The sequence below is a fragment of the Podarcis erhardii genome (assembly GCF_964252035.2).
Source record: "Podarcis erhardii genome assembly, chromosome: 2".
NCBI classification, from domain to species: Eukaryota; Metazoa; Chordata; class Lepidosauria; order Squamata; family Lacertidae; genus Podarcis; species Podarcis erhardii.
In genome coordinates this window covers 74,147,095-74,168,527 of record NC_138498.1, presented here as the reverse complement: position 1 = coordinate 74,168,527, position 21,433 = coordinate 74,147,095, and the positions used below count along the sequence as shown (strand labels likewise).

The 21,433-nt window shown below is 41.2% G+C and overlaps 1 protein-coding gene and 1 long non-coding RNA gene across 2 annotated transcripts in view; one reads left to right on the top strand and one right to left on the bottom strand.

Moving 5' to 3' along the window:
* MAPKAPK3 (MAPK activated protein kinase 3) overlaps positions 1-21,433 on the bottom strand; it is a 79,450-nt gene that overhangs the window by 26,813 nt on the left and 31,204 nt on the right. The window lies entirely within an intron of this gene.
* LOC309335471 lies at positions 8-19,618 on the top strand. Its single transcript, XR_014153531.1, has 3 exons — positions 8-994; positions 13,347-13,596; positions 18,212-19,618. It is a non-coding gene; the product is annotated as an uncharacterized lncRNA (long non-coding RNA).

Genomic DNA, 21,433 nt, shown 5'->3' with positions numbered 1-21,433 from the left:
GTTTTTTCATATTTGTGGCTAATTTCCATGGACTGAAACATTCATGGTAGCTGTCAATGCTTGGAGCGTTAGAAATAGGGTTTCCTGACCAATGAGTATGCAGATAAATAGAACCCGCAGATTCAGCTTTGTTCAAAAAAACTTCCTCTGAGCATCTAACGTTTTGTATAGCTATCCCCTTTCCCCTCACTGTCACATTCCAATGTGACCAAGAAACAAGAGTTATGCAGGAATAGAACTGCTTCTCAGTGGCTGGAGTCACCAGAGAGAGGAAACGGGCTTTGCCTCCCCCATAATGGTGTCCCTGAGAATACTGCTTTACTATGTCCTATACTTTAATGGATTCCGTTCATCCCTATGGGGGGGAAAGAACATTCAGCACTGAGGGATTAACACTGTTGTAGGAAGAAAACCTGCTTGCAACAGGGGCACAACAGAGAACAGCAATCCTCTTCCCCTTTCTGAAGGAATGTCCAGAATTGCAGGGAAGGTGGCAACAGGCCTGTTCAGAAATTTGTCTGAAAGCACAGGGAGCAGTGTGGGATTGTGCCCATTAATGCTGCTGGCCTCCTACCAGATTCCCCTGCCCCCATGAGAATTCAGGGGCTGGGGAGTCTGAAGAGGTGGTCTATTACCTTTCCAAAGCCTCTTGCACCTCTAAAATGCAGCAGATTATTTCTGGGGGATATATTTTGTGAGAGGTTGCCCTAGGATTGCCCTCTTGTGAGGAGAAAGTCACATTTGAAACACACACAAACACACCCTTTATAACAATGCTATGATATCTGTACCAATGTACAAAACATTTCCTAAGATATCTACCCTGTCAAAGTGCAGCTGGGAGGAAATTGCTGTTTCTGTCATCACAGGATTTGGCTGTTTCTGCAGTATCTAGCGACAACAACAGAAGTTATTGGATTTAATGGCCACCTCCAACGAGAGAGCTTCGGGCGGTCTTGTTTGGCTGCACATTACTTAAGAACAGCAGCAGCATGTAAGTGGCTTGTATTCTCTGCACTCTTCGCCACAAGGCCTCTGCAAGCGCTGCGTCTTCGGGCTGAAGTAGGACAGTATGCCTTAATCTAAATTCTCCAGGTATACCAAATCTGAACTAGAGCAGATTAATGATGGATTTCAGTAATGCAGTTTGAGCTGCCCAACAGTATCTGCCTGCCTTCCAGCAGGGGAGACACAGAAACACACCCACCCACCCGTACCTATATTTATACATTATTTTACAGCAGCTTCACTGGTTCCTTATGTCTACCAAATGCAATTCAGTTTGTTAATGAACTGGAATCCAAATATTGTGTCTAGCAAATACAATTCAGATTGTAAATGAACTGGGATCCAAATATTTGAAAGAGCCCTCCTCTATATCAGCCAACCTATACACCAATATTGACAGTGAAGGCTCTGCTTACTTTCCTGCCCAGTGAGCAACAGTGACACAAGACAGGGGCTTCTCTGTGGTGGTACTCAATCTACAGAAGTTACGCTCCTCAGATATGTGGTTGATGTCAACATTAACTTTTCAATGCAAACCAAAAATGTACCTCTTTACCAAGGGATTTGGTGATGACTGATGCATTAAGGTTAGCAATATTGTGGATTGTTTGCCAGCCAGTAGCCCAGTTTGTACGTAATGCTAAATTAAACCATGGCTTAGCATGAATGTATGGCTTCCCAAGAGAGGATTGTGGCTGCTTTGCTCTTCCTACACTGCAGCACTGCTGTGAACTAAGCCAAGGTTTGGTTTAGCATATAGTCTGAGCTAAGCTGCATTGTGTTTTGTATGATTTTTTTTAATACTATTAAAAATCTGCAGTGTGAATCTTGTTTTAATATAGAGATTTCAGTTTGTAAGCTGTCTTGGGATCATTAGATAAAGGCTGGTTTAGAAACTAATTAATGTAATAACATATGTTAGGGGTGATGTAAATTGAGTAGTTAATGTGCATAACAACTGGCCATCGTGCACATTCATCAGGCTCATACAGAATGTGCACATAATTTGCCCACAAAGTGAGAAAAAGTTGATTTTATATGGAGCCCCACCACTTCTTCATGCTGCTCAGATGCCCAGCCCATGGGTATGTTGGAAACTACATAAGATAAAGCGGTAGCCAGAAGCAGCCCAGAGAGTGCAGATTTCACATTTTTGAACCAGAGCTAAAAAAACAAGAACATGCTTCTTGCAGACTATGCATACTGACAAACAAAATGCAGTTGAGATATGCACATTCTCCAAAGCTTACTGGGGGTTATGCATACTGGCCAGAGAGTTTACAATACGCAGTTGAGATATATACATTCCCTAAGTCCTGCTGGAGGTTATGCACAGTGATTGGAGAATGTTCAAAATCCAGTTGATATATGTCTATTCTCCAATGCCTGTTGAATATTATGTATATTAGCCAGGAAATATGTGAAATTCCCTCTTCACCGATAGATTACATGCACATTCTTCATGTGGCCTGGTTCATGTGCACAGTGGCTGGTTAATGCACATTAACAACTCAGTTAACATTACCTCTACCTCATGCATATATCAAAATCCCACTCCTCCCTCTAGCTTACCTCCCTTTACCAGAAGGGAAATTTTGAGGGCATTTCCTTCAATGGCAAAGTGTCGAAGTAGCATGCTAAGCATCCATGTAATAACTCACCTACTCCAAAACAGCCAATAATGAAACCAGGGGTTGCCTAGAAACCACAATGTACTACCTACAAGGAGCAGCTAGCGTTGACTCCAAACCAGCCAGGAGTGTGCTGCTGCTGTCTTTGTACACACGCATTTGATCTAATAAGGAGATCAAGAGACACTCCTTCATCCTGCTATCTGTTCAGCACTGTCACAAGTAGCTAGTGTGGGTCTACAAGATTAATGAAGTTTGGGTCTTGACCTTTCATCTTCCCACTGTTTCCACAAGGTAAAGGTAAAGGTAAAGGGACCCCTGACTGTTAGGTCCAGTCGTGACCGACTCTGGGGTTGCGGCACTCATCTCACTTTATTGGCCGAGGGAGCCGGCGTACAGCTTCCGGGTCATGTGCCAGCATGACTAAGCCGCTTCTGGCGAACCAGAGCAGCACACGGAAACACCGTTTACCTTCCCGCCAGAGCGGTACCTATTTATCTACTTGCACTTTGACGTGCTTTCGAACTGCTAGGTTGGCAGCTGCAGGGACCGAGCAACGGGAGCTCACCCCGTCGCAGGGATTCGAACCGCCGACCTTCTGATCGGCAAGTCCTAGGCTCTGTGGTTTAACCCACAGCGCCATCTGTTTCCACAAACAAAGCTTTAAATACCACCTATTTTGATACACATGCTGATTTTTCTCTTGTGCCCTTTAAACTCCAAGCTACCTCTGCAAAGCTGCAATTCCTTTGATGGCACAACCAATACACACTTGCTGACAAAAACAAACTGTGTGCCACTGAAGAACAAAGAATACTTGGGATAAGCTGAACCAGTGGAGGAACTATAGCACCACCAACATGCTTTTTGACATGTTCCCATCAATAACTAAGCTGCATTATATTTTGCTTACTCTAGGAGGGCTTGTTCTGAACTGAGATTTGGTGACTTCAGCTGCACAAAAATTTAAGGAAAGAAGAAGAGCCTGTCAATTTATTCTCAAAGTGCTGCAATTCCCAATAGGGGATCCTGTTTAGTATTTCTGCTTGCTTTGAACATTATAAATCTTTTGACCTTGAAAATAGGATTATCTGCTGAGAAGCTCGGGTATCAGATATATGATATTTCAATCATTCTGTTCTCAGGACTCTTCACAAATGGGAGAGCAGAACAACATGCACAGTTACTGTATGTGAAAGATCTCATTTGCCTTGTACCTTCTTCCTGCAGATATGGAAACATTCTGGGGCAGGATAGAGATTTAGAGAAACACATCAACATGGATTGGGAAGAAATCTACGGATGTCAGATACTTTGTGCACATTTTCCCCTTCTAAAAAAACTTCTGATGATGGATAATTACTCTTACATAGATGAGTAATCAATTATAACATTTCAATAGAAACTGCAAGTTTACTGCAAGATCTAAACACATTTACCTGCAAGCGAATCTCACTGAGTTCAGATGGACTTCCTGTGCTTAGGGCCACAACCTTAAAAAATAATCATTAGCAATGCTGATGCATAAGGGAGGGGGGAATAATTCTAGTAGTGAAATTCATTAACTAATCACACTACATAAAGCAGATCAGGACAGACATGCAAGCTTTCAGGATTAAAGGATCACATCTTCAGGCAGGAAGTCAACTACGAGGTAATAAAGAAAAAGAAGAGAGTTCACATTATCCAAGTTCCCACCCAAACCAGGATGCTTAAAAGTCAACAATTATGAATAAAGTAGGCCTGGATGAAAGTTAAAATGCTTTTGTGCCCAGGTTCCCAAATGATTTTTAATGAGGGGATATTTGGACCTCATAATTTTTGCTGTGTGCTAATGGAAAAGGAGCTCATGCTCTGTTCCTGTTGTGGAGACATCCTTTGTAGTAAAGCAATCATCTTAATCTGCAAAGAAATCAAAAGGGCTAAGAAGGGATTTAGCAAGGTTAGTAATGAAGCATTCCAACTACCCTTGCCCCTAAACCGCGTGCCCTGTACTTTTGGGAAAGAGGGCTCTGCCTCCCAGGATGATGGTGACAACAACACCTTTAATAAACACTGTCTTTAGTTCACAGGAAGAGGGAGATTAAAACTAAATTCAAGGTGTTTCCTGACAGGCAACAGCAACATTAAGATGTATGCTCTCATAACATCCTAAAGCTGTTTATCACCTCTGTGCATAAATGGGAAAGCCTTCCCACTTACTATATTGTGTGGACACTTCCGTCTACCTCTAATAGGGTTAATCTCCTTAAAATACAAAAAGCAATTTTGCTATCTCGAGCCAGCAACTGGGCTCCCAGAGTAGACCCATTGAAATTAACTGGCCTAACTTATAATCATAGAATTCTAGAGTTGGAAGAGACCCCAAGGGTCATCTAGTCCAGGGGTCAGCAGGGGGCTGGTCCACTGCCCCATAGAACTTGTCGGGGGCCGGACTATATTTTTGGGGGGGAAATGAATGAATTCCTATGCCCCACAAATAACCCAGAGATGCATTTTAAATAAAAGCACGCATTCTACTCATGTAAAAACACCAGGCAGGCCCCACAAATAACCCAGAGATGCATTTTAAATAAAAGGACACATTCTATTCATGTAAAAACATGCTGATTCCAAGACCATCCACGGGCCGGATTTGGAAGGCGATTGGGCCGGATCCAGCCCCCGGGCCTTAGTTTGCCTACCCATGATCGAGTCCAACCCCCCACAATACAGGAATCTTAGCTAAAGCATCTGTCAGATGGCAATCCTACCTCTGCTTAAAAACCTCAAAGGAAGCAGTGTCCACAACCTCCCGAGGGAGCCCATTCCACTGCTGAACAGCTCTTGAACGTCAGAACGGTATCCCTGATGGTTAGTCAGAATCTCCTTTCTTGTAACTTGAAGCCATTTGTTCAAGACCTACCCTCCAGAGCAGCAGAAAACCAGCTTGTTCTCTCTTCCATGTGACATCCCTTGAGATATTTGAAGATGACTCTCATATATCCTCTCAGTCTCCCCTTTTCCAGGCTAAACATACCCAAGTACCTCAACCATTCCAGACCCTTGGTCATCTTGGGTGCCCTCCTCTACACACGTTCCAGGACCCTACTTACTTAAATGCAAGCATCAAGGTAAAGCACCTTACATACTCCAAGTGGTAGGGACATATAAAACTGACCAAGCAGTTCCTGCCTTCAGTTGCCAGTATAAGAACCTTAATTGTCACTGTGACATGAAAGATTGAAAATCAAGCCTCTATAAATATTCTTGCCAGAGACAGATGCCCTGACACTCTGGTAAGGAGCTCATAGACACCTTCCCCCAACTCAGGAGAAGTCTCTTACACTGCACTAAGTGTCGGATTTCTGCAGGCTGCAGAGCTCAGCATAAGAGATTGCGCTCTGCATGTGCCAAAGGGCTTGAGAAAAAAATGTCAGGGGAAGGGATATGTGCGTTGTACTGCACTGAGCTTCGGAAGGAGGAAGCCCAGTATGATGAGAGCATGGAAAGGGAACCAACCATCTGGCTGACTGGTATGTGTGAGGGTGGGTGGGGGAGACCCGCTATGGAGCCCTCTAGTGGGAGGGAGGGAAGTTCAGCACAGTTGTTACTGAGCACCAGGGCAGAAAGCATCATGCTTGCAACAACAAGCAAAGCTGCAGGCTCCAGTGATATCTGATGATGGCTGCAAAAGGCTTTGGCATGTGGAGAGCAAATAAGCTGGTGAGGGATGCCCTCTCATGTTCCTGAGAGACCAGGAGGTCTTGAAAGACAAGGGAATAAGCAGGTGGAGCCTGGAGGTACCTTTGAAAAGCTCTGTCCAGTTAACTGTTCCCTTGCAGCTGAGGTTTGATTCTGGGGCTGCTTCCCATTGTGCAGCAGTGAACTAAATTCAGCATTAAAGAATGGAAAACTCATTCTTCGGTCTCAGTTCCTGTGGCACACACAGAGGGCTTTGTAGGAAGGAGAAGGGCTGACCATTGAGTTGAACCAAGATTTGTGATTCCTGATCAAGTAACAGAGGGCTCCGCTCAATGGAGAAGGTCCCTCCGTTGTGGCTCAGAGTTTCTGACATGAGCTTTGTGGCACAGGAGCCACCACAAAGCATCCCCCTCCCATGAAAGTGAGATGGCGTCCTTGAAAGGAAAATAGGACGTTATGTAACAAATGGCCGGGGGGGGGCAGGCAGGGAGACTAATCTACTTCCAAGCTGAAGGAGCAGCATGGAAATGGACACATCAACCCAATGAGCGGCAGCTGTGAAAATAGAGAATTCCATGCTGGAAAACATTAGGACAGGGTCTGAAAATAAAACTGCTGATATTGTCATGCTTTTATACAAAGCTCTATGGTGCTATCACACTTGGAATACTGTTCATCACTGAGTCACTACATCTTATAAAGGAAATCATGGAACTGGAAAAGGTGCAGGAAAGGGAAACCAAAATTATCAGGAAGCTGGAACAACTCTGCTGTAAGGAAAGGTCACAGTGTTTGGGAGCTTCTTAATTTAGGAAGGGGACGCGGGTGGCACTTTGGTATAAACCACTGAGCCTAGGGCTTGCCGATCAGAAGGCTGGTGGTTCAAATCCCCACAACGGGGTGAGCTCCCATTGCTCGATTCCAGCTCCTGCCAACCTAGCAGTCTGAAAGCATGTCAAAGTGCAAGTAGATAAATAGGTACCACTCCAGTGGGACAGTAAATGGTGTTTCCGTGCGCTACTCTGGTTTTGCCAGAAGCGGCTTAGTCATGCTGGCCAAATGACCCAGAAAAACTCTGCGGACAAATGTCGGCTCCCTCGTCCAGTAAAGCAAGATGAGCGCTGCAACCCTAGAGTCGTTCGCGACTGGACTTAACTGTCAGGGGTCCTTTACCTTTACCTTTTTTAATTTAGGAAAGATGCAAGTAAGCAGGGACATGATCCAGTGTCATAAAATGACACATGGTGTGAAGAACATGTATGTTTTTCTCCCTCTCTCATAATATTAGAACCTGGGGCTACCCAGTGAATCTGAATAGTGGGAGCTTCGGAACAGACAAAATCAAGTACTTCTTCACACACTGTGTGGTTAAAGTTATGGAATTCATATCCATAAAATGCAGCAATGGTCAACAACTCAAGACAGCTTCAAAAGGGGGGTGGACAAATTCATGGAGAAAAAGACAAACAATAGCTACTAGTCAAGATGGCTATGTGCTACCTCAGCCTTCTGCAACCTAGTGCCCTCCAAATGTTTTGGACTACAATTTCCCCTAGTTCCATCTAGTATGGTCAATGCTCAGGGATGATGGGAGTTGTAGTCTAAAACATCTGGAGGGCACCTAGTTGGGGGATGTCTCTGAATACCAGTTGCTGGGGGGAAAGCAGCAGGGGATGAATATTACTCTTAGGTGCTGTTTGCTGGCTTCCTCCCACAACATACTAGGAGAAACAACATGGCAAACCAATTAAGTTTTTCAGTCTAATCTAGCAGGGCTCTTATGTGCTAATGACAGAGAGCCATTTCAGAGTCTGGAGATGGGTGAGACAATACTAAAGTAGAAATACAAGTTCAACAGGGGAGTTTCCAACAAACTGCAAAGGGAAAACACAGGAGTAAGGAAAAGCCATCAATGAGAAGAATTCAGTAGGTTAGAAAAATACACGGGCACTGTGCTGACACAGTAGTTAAGAAAACTGTACAAAACATATTAGATGTATTTAAAGCACCATTTTCAAAACCCATTTATTTCCCTCTAAACTCTAGGCAAGATGTAAATGTTCTTGGACCGCATCTTAGATTCATAATTTTGTTTTCCAGGGAGACAGAATGAGTCGAAATTCTTCAGCTTTCGTAACAGAGGAGTTATGATACATTTTTGTAAATAACATTTTGCATGCCTTTGGGGCTAGCTGCAAAATCTATTTCCTTCTCAACTATTTGGGTATGAGACCAGATATTAATGAGAAAACTATTGGCAATATATTCCTGCTACTGCATCTTGTGTAACTTCAGAATGGTTGGGGGGTGGGGTTGGTCTGCTTTTTCCAATTCTTGTGCATATGATCTACCCTCTCCTGTATCAGAGCTTCACTAGGTGTCTGGTCTAAGTGTGTGGGCAGGATTTGTTTACCATGCTTCTGAACAGACTTATTAAAATGAAAGGAATGCTTTCACAAGAGATGCTTTATGAGACGCTCACACAACACCGGAAATGCACAATCAAGCAATAAACAAGCAAGATGAAAACAAAAGCCACGAATTAGGCACGGGAGAGCATAAGGACATGATAGGATCTGCCTACGCATATGAAAGGCAATGATGGTATATATTATGCATTATTACTATGTATTATTTTGGAGTATTCTATTCTAGGCACGTCACACACTTTATTTCATCAGCCTAGCTCAGTCTGCTCCTCTGTTTCCATCAGTATTTTAACATGTTAGGACAGAACTATCAGTATCAAGAGAACATATCGCAAATGGATCACACATTATTAATTTTTTTTGTCAGTAATGAGCCACCATCAAAATCAGGCTGAAACAGGAGAGTTTTTTAAATTCACCATTACCGGGGAAAGAGAAAGGTTTCTTTACACCAAAAGTTCACCTTAAAGGTTGAGGAAATGCACACATGTAGATAACATGCAAAATTAGCACCAACTCAATTAAAGACCAAACTGAAATCAGCTGCAATTTCCATGCAGGTTGGAGCACACCCTTGAAGATGTCCATATGCCCTGTAATACTGCACCTGCTATAGGTAGTCTGCCATCTGTTTCCTAGGCGGTATTATCTGACAGTCTTTCTTCTCCATGGCCACATGCCATTTGGAGTAGACAGTTCAAAACATAAAATTGCTGGTATTACTACTAAAATTGGTGCCTCTCTCAGCTGCTAAAAATACCAAGACTGGGCCAAACTACAATGTACTACAATAACTTCTTATTCATATTCCATAGCTCTTGATGGACCAAATACTGTCGAGATTTCAAAATGAACTATTCTATCACCTCTGACATGTCCTTGGCTGGCTTCCCTCACATTTTTAGCTAACAGAAAGAAGCTGAGAAATGATCTGAGTTCTACTAACTGCAAATGACATTTAGCGTTTACTGTAACTGATAACACCTGAGAGCAAATAGCAGGAATCATTTAGGACAAGGTGGCTTTCTTTGGACTTTGTGGTTTTCCTTCATTAATTAGACTATAAAACTAAGGGTTTCTAGGTCCCATCGACATTAATGTGACTTAGTAGTGCACAACTTGTGTTAGATTATGACCAGTTAAACAGCATCCTAAAGAGAGTAGAGAAAATATAGATCTGCAACACACTGCATTGATCTCTTCAGCTGTTCAGGGATATATAAACACACACATGCACACTCTCTTCTACAATCACTGCATGGACCACTTGGAATGTGAACATTTACAAAGAGTGCTGGCATCCCAAACAGGAAAGTGGCATAGTGATGCTTCAAAGCTGCTCAGATTTACTGAGATTAGAAATCCCAAGTAAAATATTTCAGAAGCTTTTCCTCTTTTCTCCAGAATGTGGCAACGACAAGCAGGGAAATATGGAAAATTGAAACTAGTCCATGAAAACACATTCTCTAAGAATGAAGAGTAAAAGTTAAAACGGAAGTAGCTGCCATTAAGAAAGTTGTTTCAAAGCAAGTAGTACAGAGTATCAGAAGCAGATTGTGTGATTACACTAGGAAAAAGAGGATAGGGAGAAGAAACCTATCAATGGCTACTAGCCATGATGGCTATGCTCTATCTCCAAAGTTGGAGGCAGCAGTGCTTCCAAATACCAGTTAATGGAAACCATGGGAGGGGAAAATGCTCTTATGCTCTGTTCTGCTCTCTGGTTTCCCACAAGCGTCTGGATGGCCACTGTGAGAACAGGATGCTGGATGCCATTGGCCTGATGATACAGCATGCTATTCTTATGTTCTTATGTCTCCCTAGAACAAGGCATAAATACCTGAGCCTCCTTAAGTATAACAGCAACAAAACAGGGGGGCTGAGCAGGTAGAGCTCTGCCTTCTGCCAAGGTTTGGAGTAGACAAACAGACGGGAGAGGAAAATGAACAATCCAAGACATGTGGCCTCCTAAGAGGTACAATACAGACGCAAAAGGTACTGCAAGCCAAAATAGAGGGTTGCCTTAAGGATAACCTGAAAGATTAATAGAGGAGGTGGAAGCCTTTGATCCCCAGTTCCAGGAAGATCCCCTAAAGGAGTCCAGACCCACATCTGAAAGGGGGCTGGTGCACAGCAACGATCAATCAAGAACAACGTTCTCCTTAAAGGCTTCGTGCCTTTGGGGCCCACTAAACTTCAAAATTGTACACAGAAAAGAAAACAGCAGAACAGCTTTTCACATAATTCAATTAAAAAATACTGAATGGAGAATTATGTAACCCAATATTATTTTTATTTTATTTTAAATTTTCTTCCAGTTACTTTTGACACATCCTATTCCCATCACATATAGGAGGGATCACCTCTCCCTTTTCAGCATTTCCAGTGTGTGATTGAATAATTTTAATTAATCTTCTGTATCTGGTCCGGAGTGATATATCTTGGAACATTTCCCCCTTATTCTCATATTTAAGGAGAACTTGCATGGCTCTTGCAAAAACTTTCCCCAGATACCTAATTGTATGTCTTCTCTAATACTTTGAACTCGTTTTATCATGTAACCTTTCATTTGTTCTGGCTCTGTATCATACCTATTAAGCAGATGATATATTTCTGTCATCATGTGTTTCACAGTTCTCATAATAAGCTGTTCAAGATCTGTCATATCTCTAAATTGCTGATTTAATCTTAAATATCACTGTACACAAGCTTTAATCTGGAAATACGCAAACCAAGGGGGATTTCTTCCCAGTAATCAATTCTGTATTGCAGTGCAAGAAATCATGGCACCATGTCAGATCTTCAGTCTTGAAAATATGATTATTACTCTACAGCTGAAGAACAGGAGTTATGTCTCCTTTTATCTTATCCTGCATAGACTCCAAGGGAGAACAATCTGAGTTGTTGGTTTATAAAGCCCTGAACAGCTTGGGACCAGCCAACTTAAAGGACTGCCTTTCTCTATACATTCCTATCCATTCTTGGAGATCTGATGGAGGTGCATTGCTAACTTCCTCTTATGACATCTGTCCAGTGGCCACAAAGAATCGGATGTTTAGCACAACAGCACATATATCATAGAATTTATTGCCTTTGTATATTAGGCAAGCATCCTCCGTGCTTAGTTTTATACACCAGCCGAAAACATTTTCTTCTGATCTTTGCCTTTTTATATTTTTACTTTTGATTTTATAGAGCTTTTTATGTATAGAGTTTTGAGAAGATTTATTTTTCTTTATTTAGCAGTTTAGAAATTTATGTCTGTATATATAAATATTGGTCCTTTATTCCAGTATATCACAGTATATTCCAGGTGGGATGACGACCATGTTACTCTTTGCTGCAAAAGCACCTTTAGAGCCTTATAGAATCTTAAAACTAAAGACATCTCAAAGAATTACTAATTTGTTATGGCACAAGCTTTTGTGGACTATAGGAATGAAAGTACAGTGGTACCTCGGTTTAAGAACAGTCAGGTTTAAGAATGATTTGGTTTACAAACTCTGCAAAACTGGAAATAGTGTCTTGGTTTAAGAACTTTACCTTGGTCTAAGAATGGAATCCGAACAGTGGAAGGGCACCAGAGGTGAGAGGCCTCATTAGGGAAAGTGTGCCACAGTTTATAAACAGTTTTGGTTTAAGAACGGACTTCCAGAACAGATTAAGTTTGTAAACCAAGGTGCCACTGTATGTTCTACAGGAAACAGGGATTAGGAAACTAGCCTGTCAAGGGCAGTCAATGTGGTCCCCTCTAGATGTTGTTGAATTGCCACAGGGATGGCTAACCTCTGAAGGGCCACAAGTCAGCTGCCCCTAGACTACAACTCACATAATCCTTGACAACTGGATATGGTCAGCAACATCTGAAGAGCAACACATTGGTTACCTCTGCTTTTGAGATTAGACTCATCAACTGTCTATCCACCTATCCACCATTCTAAATACAGTAAGCCCACAGTTTTACTTACAAGACCACAACCTTTCATGAGTGGGGGTGGGAGGCCAATAAATAAATGGAGAGCCAGGGAAGCCCACCACTCTCTGCTCTCCATTTATTTATTCCCCCACCCATGTACCCAGCAGGCTTTTCCCACTTACCAGGCTTTAAGAAGGTAGTGGGAGGGCTCTGACAGCATCCCACAGCCCTCGCATGGCCTTCCCAAAGCCCAGAAGCATGGCACCTTCCTTACCAGCCTCTGGGAAAGAGGTGTGAGGGCTCCGGGAGCATCCCAAGGACTGGTAAGGAAGGAGTCTCCTTGTCTATCTGGGCCTTGGAAGGTCACAGGAAGGCACTGGGAATCTCTAACACAGCCATTCCTCTGTCAAATATTTAAGGAACACTCTCATGGATCATTTTAGAGATTGTGATGGCCTATAGAACAAAGGTATTTCAAGGGAGGATATAAATGTGTTAAATGTCTCAACTTCTCAGCCTGCTGAGCATTGCCCATAAAACAGCAAAGTCAGCAGCAAGGATTCAGGAATCCTCATTATCTATTTTCTCTGAGCACCCACCCACCCTGTTAAGAATTTTAAACCTACCATCTTTGTGACCTTGCTAAGATGTCTGTTTTCCTCCCCCATTCCATTCAAGGTTTTTCCATCTATGTGGAGGAGGGAAAAGACAAAAGCCATTTCCGCTTCTTCCAGGAGTCACAATTGATCCAATTTTCCAAGCATTAGTGGCAAGGCAATCTGCTTCCTTCCTCACTTCTATTGGATTACAGGGGTACTGAAGGACATGAACAGCATGTGGGAGGAAAGCATCAAAGCTTCTGTACAGGTGGAACAGTCCCTGTTCTGCATAAGAGAAAGCATACCATAACCAAGCATTTCCTTAACAGGTAAGATATTGGAAAAAAATGCACAGGATATGAATGCACAGGAGAAGCAGATGCTTGCTTAAATATTGACTGAGAAACATCTGATTGAAAGCCGTCACTAAAGTCAATGTTTGAGATCAGTGGATTTTTATTAGAATTCAGATATCTTCAGCCTTCATTTTTTAAAAAAAAAACCCTGAACAATTCTAACCTTAATGGCTAAAGAGAAAAGCTACATTTCTTATATTGCTACTATTCCTAACGAGAATACACACTTTTCACTGTAGTTGTTATTATGTAAAATATACATACAGTTATGAGTTTGAGGCTCTCAGACATGCAACTCTGCCGTCTAAACAGTACTTTTGCAGAAGATATCCCTAAACTTTAGGCTTCCAAAGCTAGCAGCATTAAATGGAAATGCGCTGTTAGCACCCTTATGCTGTTCTCCATTTCAGCTAAAGTCCCAAAACATGGACATGAGCTTATCAGGAAAAAGATAATGGGCTAGCCAACTCCTGATGTGATTCAGCAAATGTATTCTTCCAAGTCTTGGAAAGCAAAGAGAACATAACATATTTGCTTTCATCATTTCTAAGCATTTCCTGCCACTGAAAGGCTGACTCATCAGTTTTTCCAGCATTAGGGGCCATCAGTAAAAGAGCTTTCAGTTACGCCAGGAGGCTGGAATGCTCAACTGATGGAAGACTTATATTTCAGAAAAATAGCAGCACTTTCCATGCTAAAAATGAAATGCCACAGAAGCCAGAGAATCATATAGCCTTTAAGGAGAAAAAGCAGCCTGGACGCTGATCATCCCCCGACATCCCACTGAGAATCGAATTGTGACAATTTGATTCAAATGGTGTTAATTAAGTAGCTGCAGGTCTCAGGCTCATGTGCTCAAAACCCATGTGAAATTTAGCACATCACAAAACTAATGCAACAATGCAAGGGTAGCCAACAGACGGCCATCCAGATGTTGTTGGATTACAAAGGTAAAGGTCCAGTCATGGCCGACTCTGGGGTTGAGGCGCTCATCTCGCTTTATTGGCCGAGGGAGCCGGCGTACAGCTTCCGGGTAATGTGGCCAGCATGACTAAGCCACTTCTGGCGAACCAGAGCAGCGCACGGAAACGTCATTTACCTTCCCGCCGGAGTGGTACCTATTTATCTACTTGCACTTTGACGTGCTTTCAAACTGCTAGGTTGCCAGTTGTTGGATTACAACTGGCTGTTAATTATCTACCTGGCTAGGTTCAAGGTGCTGGTTTTGGTGGATAAAGCCCTATACAGCTTGGGACTAGAATACCTGAAACATCACCCCTCATATACCAGTCAATCACTGTGCTCTGCAGGTGAGGGCCTCCTGCAGTTACCATCTTATCAGGAGGTCCGTACCCTTTGAAATTCTCTCCCCTTGAATATTAGACAGAGGCCATCTCTGTTATCTTTCGGGTGCCTACTGATGATGACCTTCCCCTTTCAACAAACCCTTTAAGTAGATATCTCCCCCAGTCACAAGTGTCCATAGTAATCAATAAATTGTGAAGTTTCCCACTGGTCGAATCCTGAAAGAGAATTACAGCTGCATGGCTTGGAGAAGCTCCTTTTGGGTAAATATGAGTTAACATGGGAATGTTTCATAACAGCAACCACTTTAACAATATGTTTTTGAATCTGCAAACTTCCACAGCTACAGAGTGACATACCATGCCACCTTTCATCGTTGTTCAGAATATGATGTGCTACAGAACTGGTAAACACGTTTCCATGTTAACTTGTGCTTATACAAAGGAAGCTTGACCAAGCCATGCAGCTGCAGTTCTTTAGAAGGGTTCAGCTGCCATTTCAAGTGACAATAGCGATGGAGAAACGAAGTCCATGACATTATATTCTGTAACTGTGTAGAGAAGCGGTAGCCCATATGGTGCCCTCAAATTGTTGAGGACATCAACTATTACTTACTACTTAGCAACCCACATCCTACCGAAGTCACTGCTGGATTATGCTCATGCTACTGACTACGAGTAAAACAAAAGCTTACCAAAGAGTATGATAGTGTGAAATCAGTACTTGCCAGCACACTGCATAATAGAGACTAATTCTGAATAGCAGAAGCAAGATATGGTTACGCAGCCTGTGTTCCAGCATTCTACTGTTATCTGTGTGAAAATAATTTTTTTATTCAAGTAAATATCAACAGCTGAATCTAAAAGGGACCAACTATAACCTTAGATGGAGGCAGTTTCTCTTCCAGCTCTGTGGAGGGTACAAGGTTCATATACCTTCTCTCCAGCCTCTGCCTTTTATTGTCTTTTAAATTAAATTTATTCTCCCTGTAGTGACTATGCCCACCTACAGACTTCCATAAATATTAAGAACACACGGTGCCAGTGTTAACAGTGCAGTCATTATTACCTTTCCACCATCTCATCACTGCCAAACACACCTGGATTCAGGGTGTCTCTGAAACAAGCTTTGATTTTTTGGAGTGGGGGAAGTACACATGCTATTATAGTTCTTTTGTTTTTTAAATTAGATTTTGAACTCCAGTTTACCCACTGCCAGGAGTTGAAAAGCCAAAGCTATTTTAATTCCAAAATAAGAAAAAAACATAATCAACTCCTCAAAAATATCTTGAAAGAAGTCTAAACAAAACAAATTCCTTCCAGTAGCACCTTAAAGACCAACTAAGTCAGTTCTTGGTATGAGCTTTCGTGTGCATGCACACTTCTTCAGATACTTCTTCAGATTCTTTCGTGTGCATGCACACTTCTGAAGAAGTGTGCATGCACACGAAAACTCATACCAAGAACTGACTTAGTTGGTCTTTAAGGTGCTACTGGAAGGAATTTGTTTTGTTTTGACTATGGCAGACCAACACGGCTACCTATCTGTAATTGAAAGAAGTCTGTCACAGAATAAAATGCATACTTTAAACCCCAGCTTTCGGTTTAATATTCCTCTGAAGTGGTAGAACTACAGAATTATTTTTCACTCTGCTCATTTTGTGGATTTGTATGGATTTATAGCAATTATTTTACAAACAAACACACACTTTCCTTTATGTCTCTTGGTTTTGTTTTAAAAAACCAACAAAACTCTGGTCATGCTTTCTGTTCAAAAGGCCACCCCATATCTTTGTTGTCTTACTGTTCTTTATACAAAATGGTTCCCATAACAGATGCTAAAATGTAAGTATAAGCATCCATGGGCTGATTAGCTCCAATGAAAAATTGCATACAAACTCAACTAAGGCAGCAGTAGCGTATCAAGCTAATTAAGTTTTTTACTCAGACTTGTCTAACTATTCAGTGATTCCTACCACTGAATACATCATTAAAAAACAAAAAACAACAACCTTGTTCTAAATTTTATAACAAGTGCAAAATGTGGTTTCACCAATGGCTTCACCACAATCCTGTACGTGTTTATTCAGAAGTATGTCTCATTGAATTGAATGGGACTTCCTCCCTGTTAAACGTGTATCACAGCCCGAGTCTATGTATGTTAAAGATGTAAGAGCATATGAACAGCCCAGTCACCATCTACTAGTCCAGCATCTTCTTCCTGGTGTGGCCAACCAAATGGAGTTAGGAGGGATGGTGGGAATTGTAGTCCAACAACTCCTGGAGGGCTACAGGTTCCTCATCCCAAATGGTGGAGGTTCTAGGTAGAATTAAAGTTTTTTAAAAAATCAAATATAATTTAAAAATGCTGCTAGTTTTGCCTGCCATAATTAATATTTGCAAGACTTATTTTATCTCATGCTGTAATATTGCTACTTATAGTCTTTATTTTCCAAACAGGTTTATAATAAACTTAAGAGATATGATGAACTAGATTTCTGTGGCACAATTTTATAAGCATTAATAGATAAGTATTTTTTATGTTTATGATTATCTGTTTATGTCAGCGTTTCTTTAGGAAACTTGGAAGTATATGCTCATAGTAGTATATGTATAGTGATCCAAATAACAATGAGAAAACCAGCAAAGAAAAAAAGCTTGCTTCTCATTGAGATCAATTAGACACAAACTGAAAATAATCCATGGAGATAAGTTTGATGACACTGATGTTTTCAGAAAATCCTGCCCAGAATTCCTAACTCTGAATACTAACTGCTGGAAATTGCAGGAAGGAAGAATGCTCGTGTGCTCAGGTCTTACTTGAGGATTTCCCACAGACATTTAGTTGGCCACTGTGACACTAGGAATGCTGGACGAGATGGAGCCATTGGCCCAATTCAGCAGGCTTATGGTATGCATACTTAGGGATAGACATTGAACTAGAAGTTGTGGCAACCTCTGAAAATGGTGGCCATGTGTCTAGTTTCTCCTCCACCATCATACCAAGCACAAGTAACCTCATGCCTGCATTTCTCTCCCCCTCATCAATTAAAATGTGTAGTGCAGGTGGAAAAAGGGAACACAGTGATGCCACGACATGAGGTCAGTTCTACTAAGTTATGCATTTAGTGTATGTTTGGCCCTTATTTCAGAATATGTTCTACTCCAAGTAGGGCTTCCTGTAAAATAGACACACATGGAGTTAAGCTGTTAACTTGCTTCCACTTCAATAAAGGAAGGTTCAGGATCTAAAATTGGGGCTTTTGTTTTCTTCCTCTATCTAGTACTTGAGATGAAAGAAATTTGAACTCTCCAAAAGGTTGAAGAAAAATAGACAGATTTTGGGAAAACAAGCAAATCAAGACAAGTACAAAAGGATGCTGCAGATGACTTGAAGCTGCTTCTTCCAAGCAATGATGTATGGTGCTTACATGCAGTTATAAACATGGGGTGAAATACAATGTGAACTCTAATAACCTATTTTTAAAAAAATACTGGAATCCTGTAGTACACATTTGCTGTAACTATTATGTCAGTTTACATCAGCAGCACCATGTCTTGAGTTGTATTCACTTTCAAAGAATTATACTTTCTAGAACATCACTTTTTATTTTAAAAAGTCCAGTTATCCTACTCCTGTAGGATTGCTGATTCAAGACTTTTTCTACTTTATTAATCATGCATTTAATAAATTAAACAAATTTCTGTATCACCAAAAGCACATGTGCCTTTTTGAAGATGGTGGAATAAAGTCTATGTTAACATACAGCATTTTCTTTTTCAGTTTTCTATCAGTTTGATGTTAGAGCCGAAATAGTTTAAACAAAGTATGCTTCTTTTCAATCTCCTCCCCACCCCCAGATTTACATTTGTCTGAACTGATGAATCAACCCAAGCATTGGTTGATTAATCTACTGATCCACTGAAGAGTTCATCCTTAAATCATTACTAAATATGGTTGTTCCACCAAATGTGCTTCAGCTTCTCATAATGTGGAAACAGAGATGGCTGAGGTGCTCTAACTTCCAGGTATACTCCTCTACAACTGTTCCTCCCACAACAAAGGAACAGTCTGATATACAGGGCTGGCAATTCACAAAGACCGCACACAGCATTGCACAGGAGCGAGCTTCAGGCTTATGTACCCTCTGTGGCCATATCTTAATTCTGGAATGAGAACCAGAGCCTAGGCAGATTTCAATTGGTCCTACTCACATTATATGTGTACACACACAGAGGACTAAATATAATCCTTTTCTTGGCCATAATAACCACTTCGATATTGATTTCAAAATGTTCATTTTCCTTTTGGTATGAATCTGTAGCAATACCCTCAGAGCATAATTTCCATTATTTTGCATTTGCCCCAAACAATTTTATTTCTCAGCACTAAAAAATATCCCCCTCATTGAATGCATCCCTCTATTTCTATTCTCTCTCCCCCCCCCCCCCCCACTTTCAGCATTCTGTACAAGAACTGCGGTGAACCGTTATAGATACCAGTCAGTTATCTGTATTGGAACTTGAAATTGTTTCCATGTGTGTGTATTTTTAAAAACTGTTGCTATATATGTAACTGTTCAAATTGCTTTTATATATGCAATTGTGTTACATAAGTTTTGAGATTTTTGCAAAGATGCTTCCTAGGAAGTGTTTCATAAATAAAAAACCTTTTAAAGAATGTATACTTTTCTCAAATGTGTACATGTTGACAACATGTATTTCTAAGGCATAAAGTTGAGTATGAGCAAAAAAAAAGGATTGCTACTAAAATATATAAAAAATAGAATTAAGCTTTAATCTTGTCACATATAAATGATACAGCATATAAAAATGATATTTCTAAAATGTCTTCATTGTGAACAGAACAATGCAAGGTACTGCCTAAACATCAAGCTCATGTGACCAACAATTAGAAAATGGATGCTGAAGACCAGACGCATTTCAACCCACCCATGGTCTTCCTGGGAGGTCAGTGAATCATGAAATTGTCACCAGAAGTAAACCGTATGGCCAATTAATATAGATAGGGTAAGCTAACTAATCATATCCATAGCATTACTGTGCACATATGGTAAGCCTGGATATGTATAGGTTAATATAGAAAGTGGTATTTTTCTAAGGTATTTTCCAGGTTTCTGGTTCCCATATATCAACCATCCCCCTGGAGATGCCATAAGTTTTGAATACAGGTGGCGACCATTTTGCACGGGTCAAATTGACACACGACCACCAACATGCAGGTCATTTTGGATCCAGAAGAGGGTGGAACAGGGGAAGAATGGGATGAGACGGGCTTATGTGCACTCCACTGACATGCATGAATGCCCAGAATGCAACCCTCATGCAAACAGAGAGTTGTCTGTACTTGAAATGTCCTAATTAAAACACACCACACTGAGTTACTTAGGGGATATAAAGAACAAGAGTTGCACATTTGCTTATAAGCCTTTAATCAATAAAATCAGTTTATAACACTGAACTTTTTTTCCATTGGTGACAAGTCAGTTATGCTTCTCAGATATGTTTTTAATAGTAATAGGCATGTAGCTTCAGGAGCATCTGTCAAATTCTGAAGCATAGCTGTCTTTCAAGCTACTCCAAATCTTTTCCTTGCTCATCCCACTCCTTTCACACTCAGTAAGCCACTGAGCACCTTAGCAACAAGAAGAAGATAATACAGCATTGAGACTGGAGGAAATTTCCACTCCATATCAATCCATCATAATTGCAGCAGTTTCTAAATGAATTGACCTTCTCATCAATCCTTTTCTATCTATCTGTCTTTTCTCAGGCTGCTTTTGGAAATCCTGTGGGATGACATTTTGTCACTTTCCAAATTTAGCAAGCCTCCACTGAAACCCAACCCAGTTAATCCTTCAGCAAGCTTACCTGGTACAATAAATTTCAGAAGTACAGGCAGCTAACAGTTTTGTCCCTTTGTGCCTCACTAATTATTTGTGTACTGTAAATAATTGGAGGGCTCTGACAGAATGTAAGGCGCCTGTCTGAAGTGATTAACCAATACGCAGATAAATCCAACTTCAGAAGCGTCTGCCTTTCCAGAATCTGAAGCTCTTACAGCTGTTTATATTACTATGAAAAACTAAAAAGGGATTATTTAATTGTGTGTACACCTGACAATGTTTTATGCGTCCGAAACAAATGATATAAAAAAGAGCAAACCGTTTCTCACAAGTCTAGAACTAGGATTGTTGAGTTAGGGAAAAAAAAAACCTTGGCAGGAACTGTATGCAAGTAGCTTCTTCTAAAAGCTCAGATCAATTGCACAAAGTGCTCCAATATCAACATTTTCAATTAACAAGAGCAATTAGTACTATGCTGTGCCTGTCTTCAGAACAGATCCTGGAACAGGAATGCACCAATACAGTCATACCTCGGGTTGAAATAGCTTCAAGTTAAGTATTTTCAGGTTGTGCTCCACGGCGACCCGGAAGTAACGGAGCGCGTTACTTCTGGGTTTCGCCACTCACGGATGCGCAGAC